At 47.5% G+C, this 22,527-nt stretch overlaps 1 long non-coding RNA gene across 1 annotated transcript; it reads left to right on the forward strand.

The window, feature by feature from the left end:
- The first annotated feature begins 1,915 nt into the window (after positions 1-1,915).
- On the forward strand, positions 1,916-2,263 carry LOC150018448 (uncharacterized). The gene is made up of 2 exons (XR_016509204.1): positions 1,916-1,966; positions 2,195-2,263. It is a non-coding gene; the product is annotated as an uncharacterized LOC150018448 (long non-coding RNA).
- The last annotated feature ends 20,264 nt before the right edge of the window (positions 2,264-22,527 follow it).

The raw sequence follows: 22,527 nt of genomic DNA on the forward strand, positions 1-22,527 counted from the left end.
TGGAAACAGTGAAAATAAGTAACTTTCCCTGAATTGATGGATTTAGGACCAGAATTCAGGTCTCCCATTTGTCTCCGTGGGAAATGTTCAAAGGAATTAGGAGAGTTCACCCAGGAAAAAAGTAGACTTGGGAAGATAAAATCCATATGTTCTAAACTCACAGAGATGAAGAAAGCGGTTTCTGTGACTTACGCAAGCCTGATTTAAAATATACCCCCTTGAACCAAGTTAGGCACTTCAGAGCCTACTTCCTGCAGCTTGGGCAAAGCACCATGTTACCAGTGAGGTCTCTTAAAATTCTTTCTGGGAAATGTCACTGAACAGCATGCACTGTAGCCCCAGAGACAGAACTGGGACAGATCTCAGCTGCATCTAGAGAAGGAGGTTTTCTAGGCAGAGCTGCCCCCAGAAGGGATGAGCTCCCCAATCCCTTGGGCTGTGTAAGTAGGCACTGGCTCCCTTCCTTAAAGAGGCCACAGATGGGATTCTCATCCTGGGAAGAAATTAATAACAGTTACCATTTATGTTGCCTCTTCCATGTTCTAGGCATTGAACTGGGCATGCCATTTACATTGTGTCTAATCCCGACAACAACCCCACATAATATATAGGACCCCATTTCACAGATTTCACAGACTGAGGCTCAGACGTGAAACAACCTACCCAAGGTCACATAACTAGGACAGAAGAGCCGGGGCTGGCCTCTGGCTCCTTTTGGCTCTGAAGCTATGCCCTCCCTCCAGCGTGTGTGCTATGGTGCAGTCTCCCAGAAGGAATATGATTCTAAGTAAGTCATAGCCAGGATTGAAAGCTGGCCTGGAGCAGGTATGTGAGTGAACATTGGAAAAACCAGTATGCAGCACCCCTGGAACATAGCTAGAACATGAACAGAAGCCAACCCCAGTCCAGAGGGGGCACCCAGCACTCTTTCCAGAGAAGGTAGCCACCATCGCATCTGCCCATATCGCACCAAAGCACGTGCCCTGCCCTTCCTGCAGCTGGGGTTCCTAGCCTTGTTCATAGTCTCCTTCCTTTCCTGTTCTGTCATTTTCCCTACTCACATTGGCACAGAGACCAGCTATTCCTGCCCCTGCCCCATGGAGCCTAGCTGCGGATGCTGCTGCAGACAATGCAGTCTGTGGGCCCCATTCCCATTCACCTCCCTCTACTCCAGTCACCTTTCCCCCTCCACCTCCATCTCACACACACATATTACGGCCCTTTGCTCTTGCCTGAGCTCATCCGCTCAACCTGGTCAGCCTGGTGTGGGAGTGTGCCTGACTCCTCCACTAGTCAGTTCTCAGAACAGAGAGAGAATCACAGCCCACTGGAATGAGGCTTCAAGATCAGAAGAGGGCAGGGCTCTCCCTAGGACAAAAAGTGAGTCTGTGGCAGAACTAGACCTTGAATTCCATCCAACATCACTCAACAAGCCCCTTATTCTGGGCTCAGTCATAAGCAGGAGCTCCAATCTCAACACATGGACCAAAGGTTATAGCAGTGAGTCAAGGGCATATAGGGCCAAGAGAGTCATAGGAACCCCAATTCCACCAGGTGCTAGCAGGGGTCTAAGGGCAGAGGTAAGTCCTTGAGAGGCAGGCACAGGGGCAGGGAATTATCTGGTCAGCTGGCACCCCTGTCAGGGAGTGTTACAACTTGGGGTGGGGATGAAAGAACAGCCAGTCCCAAGAGTTGGCAGTCAGATGGTTTTGACATCAGAAGGCAAGAAACCAAGGTTCTAGTCCTATCTTTGCCAGGCACTTGTTGAGTGTGACCTTTGGCACATCCCAAATTCTGCCCCATCTTCCTCCCAGGGGTGGTGCAGAACCAACGAGATAACAGGTACATGATCAATAAGGGGCTGAGGAGCTGTGTGAGCAAGTGGCTGCCCGTATATCAGAGAAGGCTGAGTGACTGACTGCCTGTGTGGGAAGCTGACAAGGGCCTTCCTCCTGGGGGCTGCTCTGTGAGTACAATGCTGTGGAACTAGAACTGATGGGTAGGACAGTCAGGTTGCAGGGGAAGGGTGACGTCACGGGGATTTGGGGTCAGACAGTCCTAAGTTAGATGTCCCGTTCCTCTTCTGCCTAGCTTTGGTTCTTGACCGAGTCCTGAAACCTCTTTTCAACTGAGTTCCTTTGTCCATAAAAGGAGAATCATGATTTTTTTTTTTTTTTTTTTTTTTTTTTTGGAGGATTGTGGTGGGAATTAAATGAGAATGTTTATTTAAAATGCCTGCAACTGTGCTGGCCCACACATGTGAGTTTCCTTTGTGCGTGCATATGTTTTTCTTCAGTTTCTCTTCATTTTGTTCTGGTTTTGTTTGTCAATTAAAAAAAATAAAACACAAAAAGAGGAATTCCCATGGGAGGAGGTTGAGCCCAACTACAGTCCTGGATTTTGTCCCTGACTCACTGTGAGGCCCCCAGACATTCCAGCCCTCCATCAGCCTTCAGTTCCTCCTCTGTGACACCAAGGAGTTTCTCCAAAGCCCAATCTGGAGGGTGGGGAGGGGGGATGCCACCCTTCTGTGAGCTCTTCCATTGAGAGGACGCTCCAGGCTGAGTTGAGGGATAGGGGTCAGTCAGGGACCAGGGGAGAGAGATGGAGTTGTGGGGGAGGGACAGCAGGAAGGGGAAGTGGCAGCTCTGTGACCATTATTCTCAGGCCTGTAAAGGGAGCAGGCCAGCTCAGCTTAGGAAGCCTGCTGCCTATTTTCCCACAGCCTGCCCAGTTAATGCCAAAACAAAACACACTTGCCTGCTCCCTGCCGTGGGAGGGCAGCAAGCCAAGATGAGCGTCCTGAAGGGCTGGCAGATGCCCTGGCATCCTGCCTCTTCTTCCTGAGCACCCACCCTTCCCGTCTGCAGCACTCATGTCCTGTAGCCTGGGTGAGCTTAAGCACCACCCACAGCCAAGGCTGGCCCAGCGTGGGGAGAGGAGCTCCTCTAGGGCATGCATGCCTCCTCTTAAATGGACACCTCCAACACCAAAACCTGCCTGTCTTCTCAGTCCAGCCTCGACCCCAAGATGTGATCTGATTTCCACTATGCTGCTGTGGGCAGAGCACGTCGCATCAGCATGCTGGGAGCTGCTACCAGTCACTATGGCAGGGAATTCCCTGGCTCGGGAAAGCTCTTCCAGCAGAAGGGAGCAGGTGGTGAATCTCCCAAAAGAGAGAGCCCCCGCCAACACTGTAGGCAAAGCCAATCCTGGGGTAAAAAGCAGCAGATCCACCACCCCGCCTTCTTTCTGATTCTTGTCTACACTGGGCACAGTAATGGTAATAGCTCATACATTATAAAATTATAGTTACTATGTGTCGGCACTTCACATAAGTAATTAATTCTTACAACAACTTTGTGGTAGATACTGTTAGCTCCATTTTACCCTAGAGTTACACCACCAATAAGGAGCAAACTGAGATTTGTACCCAATTAATCAGGCTCCAGTATCTGTGCTGCTAACTGCTATGCAAATCTGCCATCAAAGATGGTATCCCCCATAAAACTCAGGTCCCAACTTGGAATATGGCAAGATGCCTGCCCTAGCATTCTAGAATCCAAACATATTTTTCAGACCTGCCTGAGCTGAGAACCACCTAGGGATGCTTGCTTAAAATGCAGGGCCCTAGACCCCTCCTCTGAAGATCCAGTGAGTTTGGTGTAGGAAGAGAGGAAGTACATGCCATGTGAAAACTGTCCCCAAAACATTTGTTATGTGAAAAAATGCTCCTCCCTCCACAGAGCCTCCACTCAACTCCAAAATGGGGTTATGTTTCCCCACCCTACCCCATCTCCAAGTGTGGCTGTGTATTGGGCCAGTGTGTGTCTTCACCAGTTTGCTTGGGTGTGAGGAGGTGTTTACCAGTGCACCAGGCTGCCTTCTAATAATAGCTGTAATAATAATAATAGCTAACATTTCTTGCATGCTTATGGATGACCAGGCACAGCTCTGAGGGCTTTCATTGTGTTAACCGCTTGGTTCTCACAACACCCTGACTTTAAGGATGAGGAAACTAAGGCTCAGAGCAGTTTAGTAACTTAACCATGATCACATAGTTAGTAAGAAGCAGGATTTGAACCCAGATGGTTTTATTCCAGTGTCCACAGGTTAGCCACTCTATAAGAGTTTCTGGACTCACCCAGCCCCTCCTCTTGGGAACTGGGCTGCCATGTTTTAATTGAGTAAGTGGTCACTGCAGCACTGGATGTGGGCCTTGATCTATGGAAGGTAGACACTCCCAGAAGAGCAACAGTGAGAGCAAAAACCACTGGTTGGGTGGGCCTGAGCCATGTTTGGGAACAGTCTGAGTGGTGAATCCTGGGAAATGAACCTACAAAGGTGGCCTGTGCCTTGGGTGTCCCACTTAGATGTTTGTTCTAAATTCTAAAAGCGATCCTCCTTTATGGTATTGATTGTGCTCTGTAATAGACATGTGTATTTCCTATTTCACCCACCCTATCAGTGCTCCTCATCCCCATAGACCTCTGGGAGAATATCTTGCTTGTCCCTGTATCCCTGGCACCTAGGATGAGGCATGCTGGATGGATGGGTCTGAAAACCTGAAGACCCAGAGGTTTACCAGCTGTGGCAGCCAGGTCACAGAACAGAAGACCCAGTATGGCACCATAAGGGAGGGCGTGACTAAGGGCTGCACAGGCCTGTGTCTATTCATATTCAGCCCTCTGTCCTCACACCCTACACTGGGCCTGTGACCTCACCATTTCTCCTCTCAGGGGAGGCTTGTGAATCGCTGGACCGTAAAGGGGATGATGGACGGGTGTGAAGGACAAGGCACCTTGAGCTGGGTGACACTAGCTCTAGTGCCTTTCCTCACTGCACACTGGGCCCTCAGCTTAGGGTCTTGGTTAAGAGCTTGGGTCCAATGCAAAAGTGAGACTGACCAATTTGAATTTGGCTTCATTGCAGTCTAGTTTTGTGGCCATAAATGTACAATCTAGAAACTGAACACCTCCCTGATGTCATCTCACATTGACCCCGTGACCCTGGGCCCAGCTCGCACTCTCTGGGCCTTAGTTACTGTGTATTTGGGGTGGTTACCCTTGAGTCCCACATGGCTCTGTCATTCTCTAGTTCTGTAATTAGCAAGACTAGACAGTGCTTTCTAGATGGCAGCAAAATTAATGTAAAGGTGAAGCTTTTCTCTCTGGGGCAGCCAGGAGAACCTTCTCCAACCCAGCACTGATCACAGAGAAATGACTGGGTCAAGGCCATAAACATCATACAGAGTTCATCTGGGTAACAGTTTTTCAGGCATGGAGATGGTTAGTCTACTTGCACCCCCACCCTGACTCTTGGCGCTGCACTCTGCCCTATGAGGCTGGCTCCAGTGGGCTGCATCACCAAGTTGGGTTCCACTTGGGTTTAGATACTGAGAAACAACAGGAGACTGAGGCTGAGGGAAGAGGTTGGGCTATTTATCCTTCGGCTCCTTCCCTCCTTGGTGCCGTCCCCACTGCCTCCTTGATCCCAGTCCTGCCAGGCAGCCCTGCCTCTCACTGGGTTCCAGTAACATGATGCCTGCCCCTCTTTCAGCTCCAGTCTCCAGGTGCTGGGTGGGTGTCTCACCATCCTTTTGTTCATTCCTCTAACCTACTCACAACTCAGAACAGCAGTCTCATCATTAAGTCTCTTCACTTGGACTGTTTGAGATGGATTGCTTCCTTCCAGGCTTCTACCTAACTAATATAGGACCCTCAACCTGGATCTTGCCTATTCAGCTCAGTCAGGTCAAGACTTTCCCCAGAACAAGGAACCAACCAACCTGGTCCATGAACATCCTTCCCACGCCCCTGCTCTTGGGTAGAGATGTTCAATGTGGCCTCTTTGGGGGCCCCAAGGTCCGATTATGACTTACTGTCACTCTGAAAGAACTCTCGTGGGTGGAGTCAGATGAGAGAAGGTCACCTGCAGCAAGGTAACAGTGACTAGTGTGGTGAACCAAGACCATAGAACAAGACATGCCTCAAGGCAGAGCATGGTCATGCCACCACTCAGGCAGGGTAGGGGCAGGGCCAGGGAAAGCAGGAATAGTCACTGCTCAGGGCAGGCCCCCTGGAGGATCAGACAAGGCTTATCAGGAACCATGGGTGCTGCATGGGTGGAGAGGAAAGGGGAGAAAAGCTTATCTCAGGAGAGTTCAGCAAAGGGTTGACAGAAAGAAGCAGGATCCCAGAGGGCATGAGCCAGAGGCAGGGACTTGGTGGGGCACACAGTGGTCAGTAGCTGGCTTCCCCTTGCTCTCCCTCAGGACATGACCCCTTACTATGCCCTAACCTGGAACTGGGCTTCTGCCTGAGGGCTGCCAGTCACCCCAACACTTTCACTTCCCTAGCTAACCGCACCTGCCCAGACCATAGCCATAGCAGGGTCTAGATTTCAGTTCTCATTTCCTCTACACCTGTGTAGGCTCTGAAAGTTTCAATTTCTTGACAGGAGTTGGGCCTGACACTGACTGAGGTACCCTCAGTCCTCTGTCACTGCCTCCTTGCCGTCATTTCTGCCTCTCCCCCAATTCGGCTGTCTCCTACCCTCTGCCCTCCTAGCAGCTAGAGCAAGCCTTCTAATGTGCTATTTTGACTATGCACTCCTCTGCCCAAGACACTCCTATGGCTCCCCCTGCCCTACAAGTTAAGTCCAAGCTTCTTAAAGTGACATTCTAGGCCCTTCACCGCATGACTCCTGCTGGCCTGCCCGACCTTATCTCTCAGCCTCACGGTTTTAGGTACCCTTTGTTCTGAACACAGTATATGCATGCACTTTTCTGGGACTGATCAGGTTCTTTTAGTTAACTTCACACTTCTGAATATGCTGTTCCCTCTGCCTTTGGCCTTTCCCTATTTTCTCTGCCTGATAAACTCATATTCATCTTTCAAACTCCAGCTCAGAACTCTTGCTTTTCTGTAAAGCCTTCCCTCTTTCCTCTAGATCAGAATTAATCCACCTGCCCCTGAGTCTCCACAGCTTCATTCAGGTCTTGATGACAGCACTAAGCACAAGCTGATTAGACTTCCATTTTGTTGTCTTTTTCTGAACTCCCCTCCCTTTCAAGTCTCTGGCCCAGCTGGACTGCTTTGTGGCTCTGTGACCTTGGGCTAGCCACCTGAGCTTCTCAGGAGCCCTCCCTGAGGCTGGAGGAGGTGCTCTCTGTGGAGAATTTTCAGCCTCTATACATACACTGATAATCACGACTATCCCATAATTTCGTACCAATCTCCCACTAGGCTGTGAGTCCCTTGTCAGCAAGGTAACAGGCCACATTCCTTGTTACCAAATTGTCTATCCCCAGGGCCCAGGCAAATCCTCAGGGCACAGGCAAATTTAACTCAAACTCCATTTTTGCAAGTGGGGAAACTGGGCCAAAAGAGGCTCAGAGATTTGCTCAAGGTCATGAACCAGTTTCAGGACTTTTCCCCCTGCCCTTCCCTAAGGTCTTGTGCCAACCTACTCTCCAGGGACCTCCCCTAGCCAGGGCCACAGCTCTGCCCAGGCCTCACCTGTTGCTGTCTCATGGACTTTCATTGAAGCTGCCAGATGCCCAGACAGTTTTACTTCCCTTCTGGCTGCAGAGTGCTGAGACCAACTGTCAGACCCCAGGCACTTCCGTTTCCTTCAGAGCCAGGCTTCCTTTACAACCCTCCATGGGCAGCAAGCAGAACAAGGACCACAATCTCGAGCCAGCTCCTGGGGAGTTTTGTTTCTCCTTGGGGGGACCAGCCCGGATAGCCCAGGACAATCTTCACCCTTGGGGATTTGTGGCAGGAAAGCCTAATTACCCAAAATCCCAGCAGAGAGAGGTCTTGATTTTAACAAAACATCATTTGACCTGTATAGTTGGGGAGTGAAAGGCCTCACATGCAGAAACTTCTGCAGAATCATAAACGCTCAGAGCCCTTGATGCAACCTCTTCATTTTACATATGGGGTGACTGAGGTCAAACTAAGATTTTCCCAGAGAAGTGAAGTACTCAGGGGCATTTATCTCTAGGGATGCCTGACCCTAAACTAAATGGTCTTAGTCTGTCTTGTTCTGAAGTGCCCTTTCCTATATAATATTGTTTTGTTTTTCCACCTCCCTTCTACCTGCCCATCAGGTGCTTCTCCCTGCTGCCTTGCTGGGTGCCTGCCTATCTACAACAGCAACTCTCACTCCCAGCCTGGCTGCCAATTAACCTTTAAAACTGTTTACAACCAGATCACCAGGGGCATAAAACTGATGTGTAAAATATGAGTAAATGGGCTCAGATCAAGGGCTTGAGGAACAACTTTAGGATATCCAGAGACCTTTTATGCCTAAAATCTGATTTCTGCAACCCTCCCTCAACAGAGAAAAAAAATTTAGGCACTCTCTGTCAGTCACCAACTCACACATAACCCCCACATGCTTGGAGGGTGCCTCTGGAGGAAGGGAGACAACAGCTTGCCCCTCTGCTTCTTTCACTTTGGTAATTTAATAGCATCCCCAAGCCTGGGGGGTGCATTAAAGATCAGGCAGTTCATATCAGAAAGGGAAACCAAGAAAACAATCCCATTTACAATTGCATCAAATAAATAAATAAAATAAAATAAAATACCTAGGAAGAAATTTAACTGGGGAGGTGAAAGACCTGTACTAAGAAAATTAGAAGACACTGAAGAAAGAAATTGAAGAAGATACAAATAAATAGATGCACATACCCTTCTCGTGGATAGGAAGAATTAACATAATTAAAATGTCCATACCACCCAAAGAAATCTACCGATTCAGTGCAATTCCTATCAAAATACCAATGGCATTTTTCACAGAACTAGAAAAAATATTCCAAAAATGTATATAGAACCACAAATAAAACCCTGAATAGCCACAATAATACTGAGAAAGAAGAACAAAGTTGGAGATATCACACTACGTGATATCAAACTATACTCTAACTCTGTAGTAATCAAAACAGTATGGTACTCATATAAAAACAGACACATAGATCAATGGGACAGAATAGAGCGTGCAGAAATAAACCCATGCCTTTACGGTCAATTAACAATATATGACAAAGGAGGCAAGAACATACAAGGGGATAAAGACAGTCTATTCAATGATGTTGGGAAAATTGGACAGACACATGCAAAAAAAATGAAATTAGACTGTCTTCCTACACCATATGTGAGAATAAACTCAAAATGAATTAAAGACTTAAATGTAAGACTCAAAACTGTAAAACTCCCAGAAGAAAACGTAGGCAGTAAAATCACTGACATTTCTCTTAGCAATATTTTTTCTGATGTACCTCCACAAGCAAAAGAAACTAAAGAAAAATAAACAAGTGGGACTATATCAAACTAAAAAGATTTTGCATGCACAGGAAACCATCAACAAAACAAAAAGACAGCCTACTAAATGGAAGAAAGCAGTTGTCAATGATGCATCTGATAACATATTAATATCCCAAATTTATGAAGAACTCACACAACTCAACATCCAAAAAACAAACAACCCAATTAAAAAATGGGCAGAGGGCCTGAATACACACTTCTCCAAACAAGATGTGAAGATGGCCAACAGACATATGAAAAGATGTTTAATATCACTAATCATCAGAAAAACACAAATTAAAACTACAGTGAGATATAACCTCACACCTGTCAGAGGGACCATCATCAATAACTCTACAAACAAGTATTGGTGAGTATGTGGAGAAAAGGGAACCCTCGTACACGGTTGGTGGGAATGCAGATTGTTGTGGCCACTATGGAAAACAGTATGGAGAATCTCCCAAAAATTAAAAATAGATTTGCCTGATGACCCATCAATTCCACTTCTGTGTGGAAGAAACCGAAAATGTTGATTCAAAAAGGATATATGTACCTCTATATTCATTGCAGCACTATTTACAGTAGCCAAGATATGGAAGCAACTCAAGTGCCCATCAGTAGACAAGTGGATAAAAAAGTGGTGGTACAGCCCTGGCTGGGTGGCTCAGTTGGTTGGAATGTCATCCCGTACACCAAAATGTTGCGAGTTTGATTGCTGGTCAGGGCACACATCTAGGTGGTAAGTTCAATCCCCAGTCGAGGCACATTCGGGAGGTGCTGAGTGATATTTCTCTCTCACATCAATGTTTCTCTCTCTAGCTCCCTTTCTCTATCTCTAAAATCAATTAGAAAATATATCTTCAGCTGAGAATTTTTTTAAAAACTGGTGGTATATCTATACAATAGACTACTACTCAGCCGTAAAGAAGAATGAAATCTTACCATTTGCGACAGCATGGATGGACCTAGAGAATATTATGCTAAGTGAAATGAATCAGACAGAAAAAGACAAACACCATATGATTTCACTTACATGTGTAATCTAAAGATCAAAATAAACAAAATAGGAATAGACTCATAGATACAGAGATCAGAGTGATGGTTGCTAGAAGAAGGGGACTGGGTAAAAAAAGTGAAGGGATTAAGAAGGACAAATTTGTAGTTAGAAAATAGTCACAGAGCTGTAAAGTACAGCACAGGGAATATAGTCAATAATACTGTAATAGCTAGCTAGGTACGGTGCCAGGTGGGTACTTGATATAGTGGGGGACCACTTTGTAAAGCATATGATTGTCTAACCAGTATGTTGTACACCTGAAACTAATGCAAAATAATATGAAATATAAGCTATAATTGAAAAATAAAATTTAAAAAAAGATCAGGCAGTTCAACCCCAAGTCAGATTCAGAAATCATTTTCTCCAACTAGTTTTTCTCTCCAACATTTTTATTGGACTCATGACAAACCCAGTGCTTGACCTATAAGACCCAACAAAGTTTTGTCTTCAGACACTCACTCCCAGAGGTGGGAGATGGACACATAAAGAAATCCTACAGTGGAGGGTGTTGGGGGCCCAAGGGAGAGCGTGACCAGGATTCTCAGAAAAGAAGATGCTTCCCAGGATCTTGAAAGATAAGTTCACCAAACAGGGAAATGAGAGAAGGGCTCTGAGGAGCTGCCTATATTCCTACTATTAGAGCCCAGTGTCAAGCAGACGTCTCTTAGGTCAGACTCCCTGACTTCTGCACCACCCTTTCCTTTCCCCGGGCTTTAGTCAATCACTTTGCATTTCACCTGTGAAGACTGTTCTGGGCCCTGGGACTCCTGGGCTTGTGGAACCCCCACCCTGGTGCATAGAGGCACAAAGATGCATAGAGAGACAATGACCATGCAGTGCTGACATGGTGCAGGGGAGGATAGGACACAACCAGAGAGGCAACAAAGGTACCAGGGCCATTCTGGGAGTTCAGGGAAGATTTTCTGCAGGAGGATTTTTGCTAACTGAAATTTGAGATGTGGAATGTCCTTTGCTCCTCCTAACATTCCTCTGAGGTGGGCTCATTATCTCCATTGTCGTCGGCGTCGTCGTCGGCAGCCGTCCGTCTCGAGAGACGATGGTGTAGCTTCTTAAGAGTCTATCTGCACCGCCGAGAATGGCTGTGCAGTCCGACTCGGGAGTGACACGGTATCTGTCTCCTCCCGTGTTAAATCGACATCTTGCGATGACGCTGGAGTGTCCTCTCCAGTGAAGCTGAAGCTACAGAGCCTGGGCAGGGTGATATGGAGGGTCTGCTGTTGCCCATGCAGCAGACCCCCCCCCTCTCTTCGCAGCTGAAGGGTCCAAGGGAAAGACGGAGTCAATACAGCTTGGGTTCAGGTGCGCCGCAGGAGTTGCCGGTGTTGACTACAACGTCAAACCGCCTTAGGGACTCCGGCTCCAGATTTTCTGTCAGGGTTTACTCCCTTAGCCTTTCCCCTGAAGAGGTATGCCGCAAGGCAGCGGAGGTTTTTTGGAGTCAGAGTTTTCCTTCTCTGATGTGCCCTGACTGGAAGATCGAACCAGCGACACTTAGCTCGCAGGCCGACGCTCAATCCACTGAGCCAAACCAGCCAGGGTATCTCCATTGTAGAGGTGAAAAAACTGAGGCCCAGAGAAGGTCAATGCCTCACCCAAGATCCCATGGTTAGCAAGGGAAGGTGGGATGGGGGTATTCACTCCTAGGTACCCAGCAGCAGTCAGAGGGTGGTACCACTGGAAGAGCTGGGCCTAGATGCTGGGACCAGAAGTGGGATGTTCAGAGGCTTGAGGAGAAGCAGAAGCTGCAAGCCTGGAGCCGAGTGGAGCCAAGAGCACATGCCCTCTTCCCCACACAAAGTGGAGCAGATGAGAGGATGGGACTGTCCTACCAGCTACCAGTTCATGGCTTCAGGACAGCAGAGCTGGCTCAGTCTTTGGACACCATCTCGTCCAGCCCCCATTAAACTGAGGCTCAACCAGAGCAATTGATGAGGACAAACAGTATCACAGTGGCTAGCCCTGGACTAGAACACAGAGGCTCTGTCCCCAAGCCCAGGGCTCCGTGCACAGCCCTGGCTGCCACTCCACAGTTTAATCCAATCTACCTTTACTGACATGTGCTCTGGACCAGATGCTCTTTCAGGCACATGGGGATCACAGGGATTCTTCCCATCACTGCTGTCGGGAGCTTACAGCTGGTGTGGGGAAGTCAGATCTGGCTCACAGACATGGACCGCAGGCAGCACGTGGGAAGTAGGGTAGCATCAGGCCTGAGCAGAGTCCTGGGAAATTGGGTAGGGGAGGACCTTAGTGTGCCCTGGACAAGTCCTCGGACCTCAGTTCTTCCATCTGTTCCAAGAAGGGACTGGAGTCAACAATCTCTGTGGTCTCTCATTTCAGGCAGTCAGGTCTATCCCTGCATGCCATGCAGGGGTTGGGAGGTGGGGTTGGGTCAAGTTTTCAGGAGGCTGGGTCAGGAGAGGCAGAGGAAGTGACTGGAACTGCTTGAGCCACTCACCCCTGGTTGCCCATGTCAGGGCTGACCCATTACCAGCAGGGAAATCACAGACTCAGTGCTTAGACATCTGGGAGGTGTTGGGCAGCCAGAGTATTTTTAGAAGGCCAGAGGCAAGCATGCCAGGAATCTTGGGCGTCGCTGAGCTAAAGAAGCTGTGAGGCCAGTGGAGGGTGAACCAAAAAAGGTTGCCCCAGTTCTGGTTCTTATTTCACTAAAGCCTTCCTTTTCCCCAGAGGCCAATGCTCAGGACTACTGTGTACGAGCTCTGGTTTCTCTGGCTTGCCACTAGGTGTGCTTCCTTCTGGGTTGGCAGGTGCAGAGCTGTTACAGAGCCTCAGTGGGAAGATGTGCCCTCGGTCTCCATTGCTCCCTCAGTCAGCTACTTGGGTACTTACAGTGGTCCAGGTGAACTGCTGGGCCCAAGGGATATAGAATAGAAAGGAAGTTACCCTGGGCGGGGTGGGGGGAGAAATGGGAACACAGACAGTGATAACTCCCTGAGATCTCTTTGGCAAAGGAGCACATGTGGGCCTGGGGGAGCTGGGGTGGGGGGGTGGGGGGGGTACCTATTCGTTTCCTGGGGCTGCTACAAGGACTAGATGATTATGAATGAAAATGGAGGCTGCTGGAGTGGGGCAGCTGGGGTGGGTTGGGAGGCAAACTCTAGCTTATAACTTAAGGGTGATTATCTGTCTTTCCTAGAGCCATGTCTTTTCTTCTTGCATTATTTCTGAAAGATAATGTCTCAGAATTGGAGTAAAGGGTAAAAAGATCTGTTCCTCTCTGGACCTATCAACCACCAGGAAAACTGCCCAGTTTGCAGGGGCAGCTCTAACAAGTGGATGCTCCTGAGCCTGCCCCTTCCCCACCAATCCCTCCAGACAAGTTCACTCTATCTTGTTATGAATGAAGACCCAGACCCAGAAAGGAGCCCAGGATCCCTCAGTGAGGCCTAAGGAAGGACTCTGACCTCGGTCTGAAACTTACAGATTTCCACGTGGTCAAAGCCACAGAAAGTACACTCTCTGGCCTGCCCATCACAGGGAGAGGGCTAGGGCTGGGCAAAGGGCAGGAGTCCATCCCCACACTGTGCTCCATCAACACTGACTCTGCAGCTTAGCCTTGCCCTGTCCCCACCTCCTCGTCAGGATTGTCTATCCTTCCAGCCCAATGTTTCTCAAACCAGGCTCCCCAGTTTCCTGAGGATTTCCAACCTTAGCCATGAGTGTCCTCAAATTCTCTATCTAAATTTTTAAATGTTGTACCTTCATTTTAATAATAATCTAAACAAATTAATATGAGGATATTCTGGCTTGGCTGGAATGCAAAGTATCCTATAAAAGAGGTGGCTCAAAGTGCTAGCACCACGTCTCGCTTTATCAGCAAACTGGTTCCAAAGAATTGCTAAAGTGACCATATTTAACTTTAGTGCAGTGTCTCAAGCTGACTTATCAATTTTGAAACTCACTGCTTAGCTAAAATGCTTATTTCCTTCCTAACAGATCCTAGGCAGAGAACTAAGGCTCTCAGCTGGGGTCAGAAAGCCTGGGTTCTAATTTTATCTCTGCTCCCAGCTCACTGAATAGCTTTAGACAACTCCCTTCCTGAGTCTAGATCTGAGTCTAGGTTTCTTCATTTGTAAAATGGTTAGTTTGTGTTGGACTATCCCCATGACCCCATCTGACTCTCACACGACAGGATTCCAAACTGGGATGAGCTACCTACCCTCTCACCCTCCCCGCCTCACAGCCCACACTCCGCCCCACACACGCCTCATGCCATTCCAACCCCATCTCTGAGGCCAGTGCTGCACGGGGCTGGTAGGTGGAGACACAGGCAGGGAAGTGGAGTCCCCAGGAGTTTGGGTAGCAGGCAGAGATAAAGTCCGAGGCGTGTTGGAGTTCATCAGCAAGAAAGCCGCCAGCCCAGAAAGAACAACCAGCCAGGCTGTCCACTGAGACTCACCCTGGGAGGCCCACATCTGGCTCCTCCTAGGTCAGGGAGCCTAGCCCTCACCTGTGTGGGGACCCCCCCTAAAGCTCCCCCACCCCACCCCTCCCTCCAGGGCCTTAATTAGAGCCACCCTTTCCTAGACACCCCCATCCCAGCTCACACTGGGGCCCCCAGGCAGGGCCAGAGCTGATCCACCTCTGACTGGGCCACCTTCCCCCAACTCCTACCCCTTGGTGCCTGCCCAGCTCCCATAGATGGCCTAGATTTCTAATTAGTAGTGCCCTCTGTCAGGACAGCCTCCCAGATCCCCCACCCCAGGCAGGGACAGGGCCTCGTTCCACTGCATGGTCTGTTTGATCTCTGTCTCTGCACTGATTCACTGTAAATATTTTCTGATCCTCCCTCCCTCCAGACTCTGCTGCCTGTGTGAATCTAGACACTGGAGATGACATTCTAAGAGCTCTGTATTTAAAAAAAAATTTCTGAGATCAGCTCTGTGCTGGGCACTGCTTTTCATCAGAATGACTGTAGTGTAAACTTGCTGTGTGTCCTGTGGGGCTGGGAGTGGGATTCTATCAAGCCTTTCTTGCTTTGCTGAGGACAGGTTTGAAGCTCTGTCCCTTAGCCAGGGAATTTTAGGCCTGAAAGAACAGCTGGAGTAGGAGGAACTGTCTGTCCCATAGGCCCCGGTGACCTTGGGCCACAGGCATATCAGCACTTGATAGTTTGTGGACCAGGTATACTAATCTGGGTGCCCTACTCTTCTGACCCATCAATTTGTCTTGTCATTTGTCATCCTGTACCTGGAGGGGTCTCCTGGAGAAACCAACCAGAAAAATGAGTTGGGTACTGTCAGATGGGAGGAGTGGGACACCAGTGGAGGGAGTATGGGTAGGGAAATGCTTGGGGGTAGGTGGAGCATCTCCACCACACCTAGGTGGGGGTGGCTGCCTCTTCACCTGGGTGTGGGACCTTTGCAGCTTTCAGTGACTTGGCCCCCACCGTCACCCAGCAGAGGAGCCCTCAGAGACCAGAGGGCATAGATCATCACTTCCCAGCTCCAGGGTGGTCTGTTCTCAGCCCCAGCCCAGGGAGAGAGCACTGGGCTGTGAGTCAGGAAAGCGTGTGGCTTTGGGCAGCTCACGCCTCCTTTCTGGGCCCTAGTTTCCCCATCCGTACGATAAAGAGGTGGGCTCTGTAAAGCCTAAGGGCCCCTCCAGTCACGACAGTGGAAGAAATTGCTCCTCTGTGTAGGATTCTGGCTGGGGGATCCATATTTCTCATTCCATCTGATCTCACAGCCACAGAGTAAGAAAGAAATATCACTGTTGGGATGCAGCTGATGGAACTGAGGGTGCAGCCTGCTTCAGTGCCTTCAGAAATCATGCCTTTGGGCAGGGAGGGCCTTTGACCTGAGGTGGGGCTACCAACTTTTTGCTTTAAGCAAAGAAAGGTGGCCAGGATATGTTTTGTTTTGTAGTTAAAAGATATATACACATACCATTTTAACCATTTTCAGGAGTATAATTCATTGGCATTACATACATTCACAATGTTGTGCAACCATCACTGTTATCTATTTCCAGAACTTTTCCATAATCCCAAACAGAAACTCTGTACATCAAACAATAACAATAACGCCTCATTACCTCTCCCCCTAGTCTCTGGTACCCTCTTATTCTATTTTCTCTCTCTATGAATTTGCCTATCCCAGTACATCATGTAGATAGAATCATCCAATATTTGCCCTTTTTTTTGCCTGGCTTATTTCACTTAGTATAATGTTTTTAAGGCTCATCCATGCTGTAGTATGTGAGAGAACTTCATTTCTTTTAAAGGCTGAACAGCAGTCCATTATATGGAAATACCGCATTTTGTTTATCCATTCATCTGTTTATGGACGTTAGGGTTGTTTGCACCTTTTGGCTGTTGTGAATAATGCTGATATAAACATGGGTATACAAGTATCTGTTTGAGTCTCTGCTTTCAATTCTTTGGGGTATATACGTAGAAGTGAAATTGCTGAATCATATGGTAATTCTTCATTTAACATTTTGCAAAACCACCAAACTGTTTTCATAGTGTCTGCACCATTTTACATCCCCACCAGCAATGCACACATGTTTCAATTTCTCCTGCAACAGTGGGAATTAAAACAGTGGGAGTTGTAACCCACCTCATCATTCTTTTGACATTGTTTCTGTAAATGCTGACTCTGACTGATATGTAGCACGTAGATAAACAGCATGTTCATACTTTGGTATAGGAATCCTAGGAACTAACTTCAAAAGATACAGATTCCAGGCATCCCAGCTCCGGGAGATTTGCTGACCTTCAACTATGAAGCCAGGATGATGTAAAAACCAGGATGACATAAAACCAGGATGACTAAGCAGGGCTGATGCACACCGAACCTTCACTTGCCTTATCAGAATGGACTGTGCTCGTCTGCACGTAGAGAACTTCTCAGTCCCCTCCCTTGATCTCTTTGTTCTGTTACCCTCTCCCTCCTTATAAAAAGCACTGCCTCCACTGAGATGGGGAGATGGGCTTTGAGACGCGAGTCCCCCATCTTCCCAGGAGATGGGCTTTAAGACAACAGTCTCCCATCTTCCAGATGGCTGGCACCTGAAATAAACCACTTCCCTTTACATCAGCACCTGCCTCTGGAGTATTAGCTTTCGAAGCATCAGGCAGCTGGACCTGCCTTTGGTTACACTCTTAGGGACACAGGCTAGACACACTTATTCTTTTATTGTTTTATAATAATAACCATCCTAATGTCTTACTGTTGTTGGCCTGGAGTTTTAAAAATATATATTTTAGCTGCAGAGTTCTTTTATAGAGGAAAACTTACCCAGAGGCTATATGAAGTCTGGGTGAGAAGCTGGCAGTGGTTAACTGGAGGAGGGACAGGCTGGTGAGGGTAGGGGGGGTGCAGCTCATGTGTGAGGGTACTTTCTCTTGGTCTCTCCTTCCTTGTCCTGCCCCACCCAGCAGTCCCAGAGGTACTTCTGAGGAAACTGGCAGCATAGTGTAAAATGTCCCTGATTCATGGTCACTGAATTCACTTCCCTTCTGGGGTACTAACTGGAGGAGGCCAAGTATAACAGTGGCAGGAAGCTTCTCATTTTTTTCGTCCTTAGGAGACGGCTTAGATTGCCACCTTGGGGGAGGCCCTCTCTGCTCTGGCAGTCACTTGAGGTTATCAGATTTAAAAAGACCCTGGCAGAACTAAGCAGGACCCTCTGTGTCCTGACAAAGGCTGCCTCTCCCAAGATCAATGGCATACAGAGCTGGGGAGGAAGGCAACAAACTTGCAGGAGACAAGGGAGCTCCCAGGGTACAAATGGAAGAAGACCTAGACCCTTCCCATGTTAGAGTCTAAATTATTTCACTCTCTCCTAAGATAACCATTCCCAGTGAGCGCCACTGGTCAGTGGGAAAGGACTCCTGGGTCTCCAAGGGGAGCTCAATGGTGTGGGGAAAGGGCCTTGAACTGGTGACCAGGCTTAACTCTGCACCTGAGGACCCAGAAGCCCCTTTGGAGTGTCCTCTTGCAGAAAATTTCCTGAGCACAGGAGTGTGAACGAGAGCTGAGACTTGGGAGTCATGTATTCATGGCTGCTGGGGCTCTGAGCAGTGAGGTGGAACAAGGCTGGTGCTCAGCATTGACTTCGGTGTGAATGAGCTAGCCCCCAAGGATTTTGAGCAGTCATGTGAGGTGGGAGAAAGGGCCTCCAGAGGAGCAGTTTGGACTTCCTCTTGATAGGATCTTATGGGAGCTCAAACAATTAATGGGGAGGAGTGTGTGGCCATAATTTGTACCTTAAACTGGTGGAGTGACCCTACCAGTTCATGTGGCTCTCATGTTCTTGGTTTCTCTAGCTTCAAGAATTGGGGCCTGGTGAAGGGGAGACAAGTGTATTATCCCTTTCTGCACCCAGGCCAGCTCAAGACAACCCTGGAGAATGGACGGGGATGTCTCTGGCCCTCTTTCCTCACTTCGTTTGCCTGTGACTCCTTATCAGGTACCCTTCAAGAACTCCCCAGCTGCTCCTCATCTTTAGGATTACATCATGCCCCTTGCACAGGTCTACAGCCCAAGATAGTACTCAAGGCTCAGGTTATTTCCTGTTCACTACCTTTATCAAAACTTATCCGGCCAGTGCCCAGATCCCACCAAACCTCTTCAGAGACGCTGAGCTCAGCTAACAAACCAAATTGACTTAAGGAATTGACAGTAACAGTTGGTTAATCTAGCCAATAGAGCTTTACAGACATCCCATCCCTGATTCCACTCACCTTTTACTCCAGAACACACATATCTGAACAATAGGTTGTTAGAATGTATCACCTCAACAGTCTTATGGCTTTTCTGGGCAAAGAAGGGATGATTCCACTGATGGAATTTTAAGCACCTTGAAAGGAAGTTTGGGAAAATATTTCCTTGCCAAATAAGTATGCTCTGCTAAACCACAGAGAAGACAGCATTTTCTGCCTACACGTGAGGATGCCCAGATGGGGCCCCGGGCTCAGGGCCAAAGAAGCCCAGCCTCAGCTGTGACCTTCAGTTCCATTCCCCTGGCCAAGTTGCTAAATTCAGATTTCCTATCAATCCTGAAGCAGGTTAGACCAGTCGCCATGGGCATGTGCCTAGGCAACCAAATTTGCCTGAGGTGAAATTATGATTTATGCAAAAGGAATCTTTAGACTGCAATGTTTTCCACACCCAGCACACAAATGAAGACATTTCCTTTTGAATACATTTGGAAAGGAAAGAGACAAGTAGGATAAAGGGCAAGATAAGAGAACAGAGTAGGAACCAAGGAATTGAATCCTATCAGCCATCAAACCTTCATTCAACCTGCCTACTCATCTACACCCTGTATTTCTAAATTATTCTTGTAACCAACCAACCAATCTTTATTCAACTAATCAATAAATGAATCAGTCTTCATTCACTCAAGTGTTTTGTATTTTTTGGAGCAACTAGTTAATTTCACTTGTTCATTCACTTTCTTTAACAATCAACCTTCATTCAACCAACAAAGTATTAAATAGTCATTCAACTTTCATTCATTGAATTAACTATTTCAAATATCAAAGTTCAAGACCAGAAGAGTCCTCAAAGGCCATCTGCTTCAGCCAATTCAATCTTGTAGAAATATTCTCCATTGCAATTTTGCCAAAGGGTCACCCAGGCTTTATTGAACATCTCTAACAATAGAGAGGTCACTGTTTTCAAAGGCTGCCTAGACTGTTGTGGGACAGCACTGGCTATGAGAAAATATTTCACGACCCCCTTGTAACATTCATATATGCTTCTGGTGCAGCCTTTCAGGCCACCCAGTACATTCAACTCCCCTTGTCAGAAGGTAAAGCTAAAGATTAGCGCCTAGCCCTCCCTGGCCAGGCAGCTCAGTTTGTTAGAGTGTTGTCCTAATACACCAAGGTTGTGGTTTTGATCCCTAGTCAGGGTACATACAGGAATCAACCAATGAATGCATAAGTAAGTGGAGCAACAAATCTATGTTTTCCTCCTCCTCTCTCTCAAAAAAAAAATTAATAATAATTTTGTTTTAAGTCTTGTTTAGGGTGTTGGCCTTTCCTACACTAGATTACAGTCTTACGGCATGAGTAAGCAAGAGAAGCCCAGAGCTATCTGTACTGCAAAAAAGAGGAGGGCAAGAAAATGGGGCAGGGAAGGTCCTGGAGAGGAGTAGGGCCTGGGGTCACTTCGGGGGACAGAGAACTGCGATGGACTGTTTGATATAAAACCAATTCCATCTCTAGATAGAAATATTCAATACAATGACCATTTGTCACTATGGTCATGTGGTGAAGGTAAAGAGAAGTGTTTCTTGGTGAGGGAAGTGAGTGGGGGCTGTGGTGGGAGTGTGGACACACCTGAGCTGCATTTTGGAAACATGCCCACGGTTTTTGATGGAATTCTCAACTGAATCTGAATCACTCTAAATAAAGAACCAAACATACAGTACTGTACCCAGAGTGTTGTGCACTTGAAATTTTCTTAAGAAGGTAAATCTCATGTTAAATATTCTTACCACAATTAAAAAAAACAAAACAAAACAAAAGAAAATCCTCCCTTCCCATCACCGCTAAAGTGCCAGTGCCAGGCTGATCCAGCCCAGGTAGAGACGGCCTTGAAATATTGTCTCAATGCCAGAGGGAATTTGTGGCTGTGAGGTTAGCATTGTGGCCTGAACAAGAATGGATTTTGTTTTTTAGAAGTATTATTCAGAATCCTTTTGATAGCAAGCCATGGAAATTCATTTCTAATGTGTTAAGCAAATCAAATACACAAAACCCAATACTATGCTAAGTGAAATAAGCCAGTTGGTGAAAGATAAATACCATATGATCTCACCTATAAGAGTACTCTAATGAACAAAATAAACTAATGAACAAAATAGAAGCACAGGCATGGAAACATGGAACAGACTGACAGTGACCGGAGTGGCGGGGGAGAGGGATAATGGTGGGAAGAAGGGGAAGGACTAGTTAAAGAGCATGTATGAGTGACCCATGGACATAGACAATAGTTTGGGGATTAATTGTGGAAGCAGGGCAGTGGGATGGGCGGAGGAGGGCAAAGGGGGAAAAATTGGGACAACTGTAACAGAATAATGACTTAAAAATCTTAAACAAACAAACAAACAAACAAAACCCAAACACATGAGAGGGGAAGTCAGAATTATTGGCTCACAGAAGTGAAGCCCAGGAGTAGATCAGCTAGCTTCAGGTATGGCTAGATCCAGGCACACAAGGAATTTGTCTTCATCTCACTGCCCTGTTTTCTTCTGTGTGGGCTTCTCTCTCAGCTTACACTCCTCATGTGGTAGCAACGTGGCCCCCATGAGCTCTGTCCTGACATCATCCGCCCTATTGGGAAGAGTTTTACCTTCCCAACAGTTCTGACGAAAGTTCAGGACTAAGTCTCATGGGACTGTCTGGTTTTTTTACACAACACTGGAGTTGGGAGGGTAGGTCAGCCACACAGAAACTCCCTGAACTGAGCGCACAAGCAGGACAGTCTCCCAAGGGAAAACAAGGCACTGATACCAAAAATGGGGATGGCAAAATAGCAGTCAGTGAAAAATGGAGACATGTACCCTGTGAAGTGAGCTCAGGAGACTGAAGGCAAGAAACCAAACGAACAAACAAAACAAAACCAGACTTCCTTGTGTGACCCCAGGCTGGGAATGGCTGTTTAATTCAGCCTTGAAGGACATGTGATTTATTAAGAAACTAGAGCATCTCCAGGAAGGGGTGAGGTGGACTGGGGCAGATACCCTCTGCTGATTTGGGCCCTTGCTCCTTCCCCTTTTAGCCTGAGCTTCGGAGACAGGATTTCCTGGAACTGGAGCTGCCACTGTGGAGCTGGCTACCAGACAGCATTGAAACCTCTGGTCAAGGCCATGTGCCCAGAAAGGAGAGATGGTGGCAGGAAGTGTAGCCCCAGGCACAAGAGAAGGGGTTACTGAATTGTGATTAGAGCTTCCCACAGAAATGTTACAGGGTGGTGGTAGGAGGCAGGAAAAGAAGTGGCAGAAAATTAAGAAGCTTTAGGCTTTGGCAGTAGGAATCAAATATGAATTCAAAGCTGCAAATCAATGCCTCCATCTCTGTGCAAGAACAACCAGAGCTACTTAAAGGGATATGCAGTGATTAGGGAAGGAGTCATGTGAATTAGAGATAGCAGG

The sequence above is a fragment of the Furipterus horrens genome, unplaced genomic scaffold (assembly GCF_987537825.1).
Source record: "Furipterus horrens unplaced genomic scaffold, mFurHor1.1.pri manual_scaffold_2, whole genome shotgun sequence".
NCBI classification, from domain to species: domain Eukaryota; kingdom Metazoa; phylum Chordata; class Mammalia; order Chiroptera; family Furipteridae; genus Furipterus; species Furipterus horrens.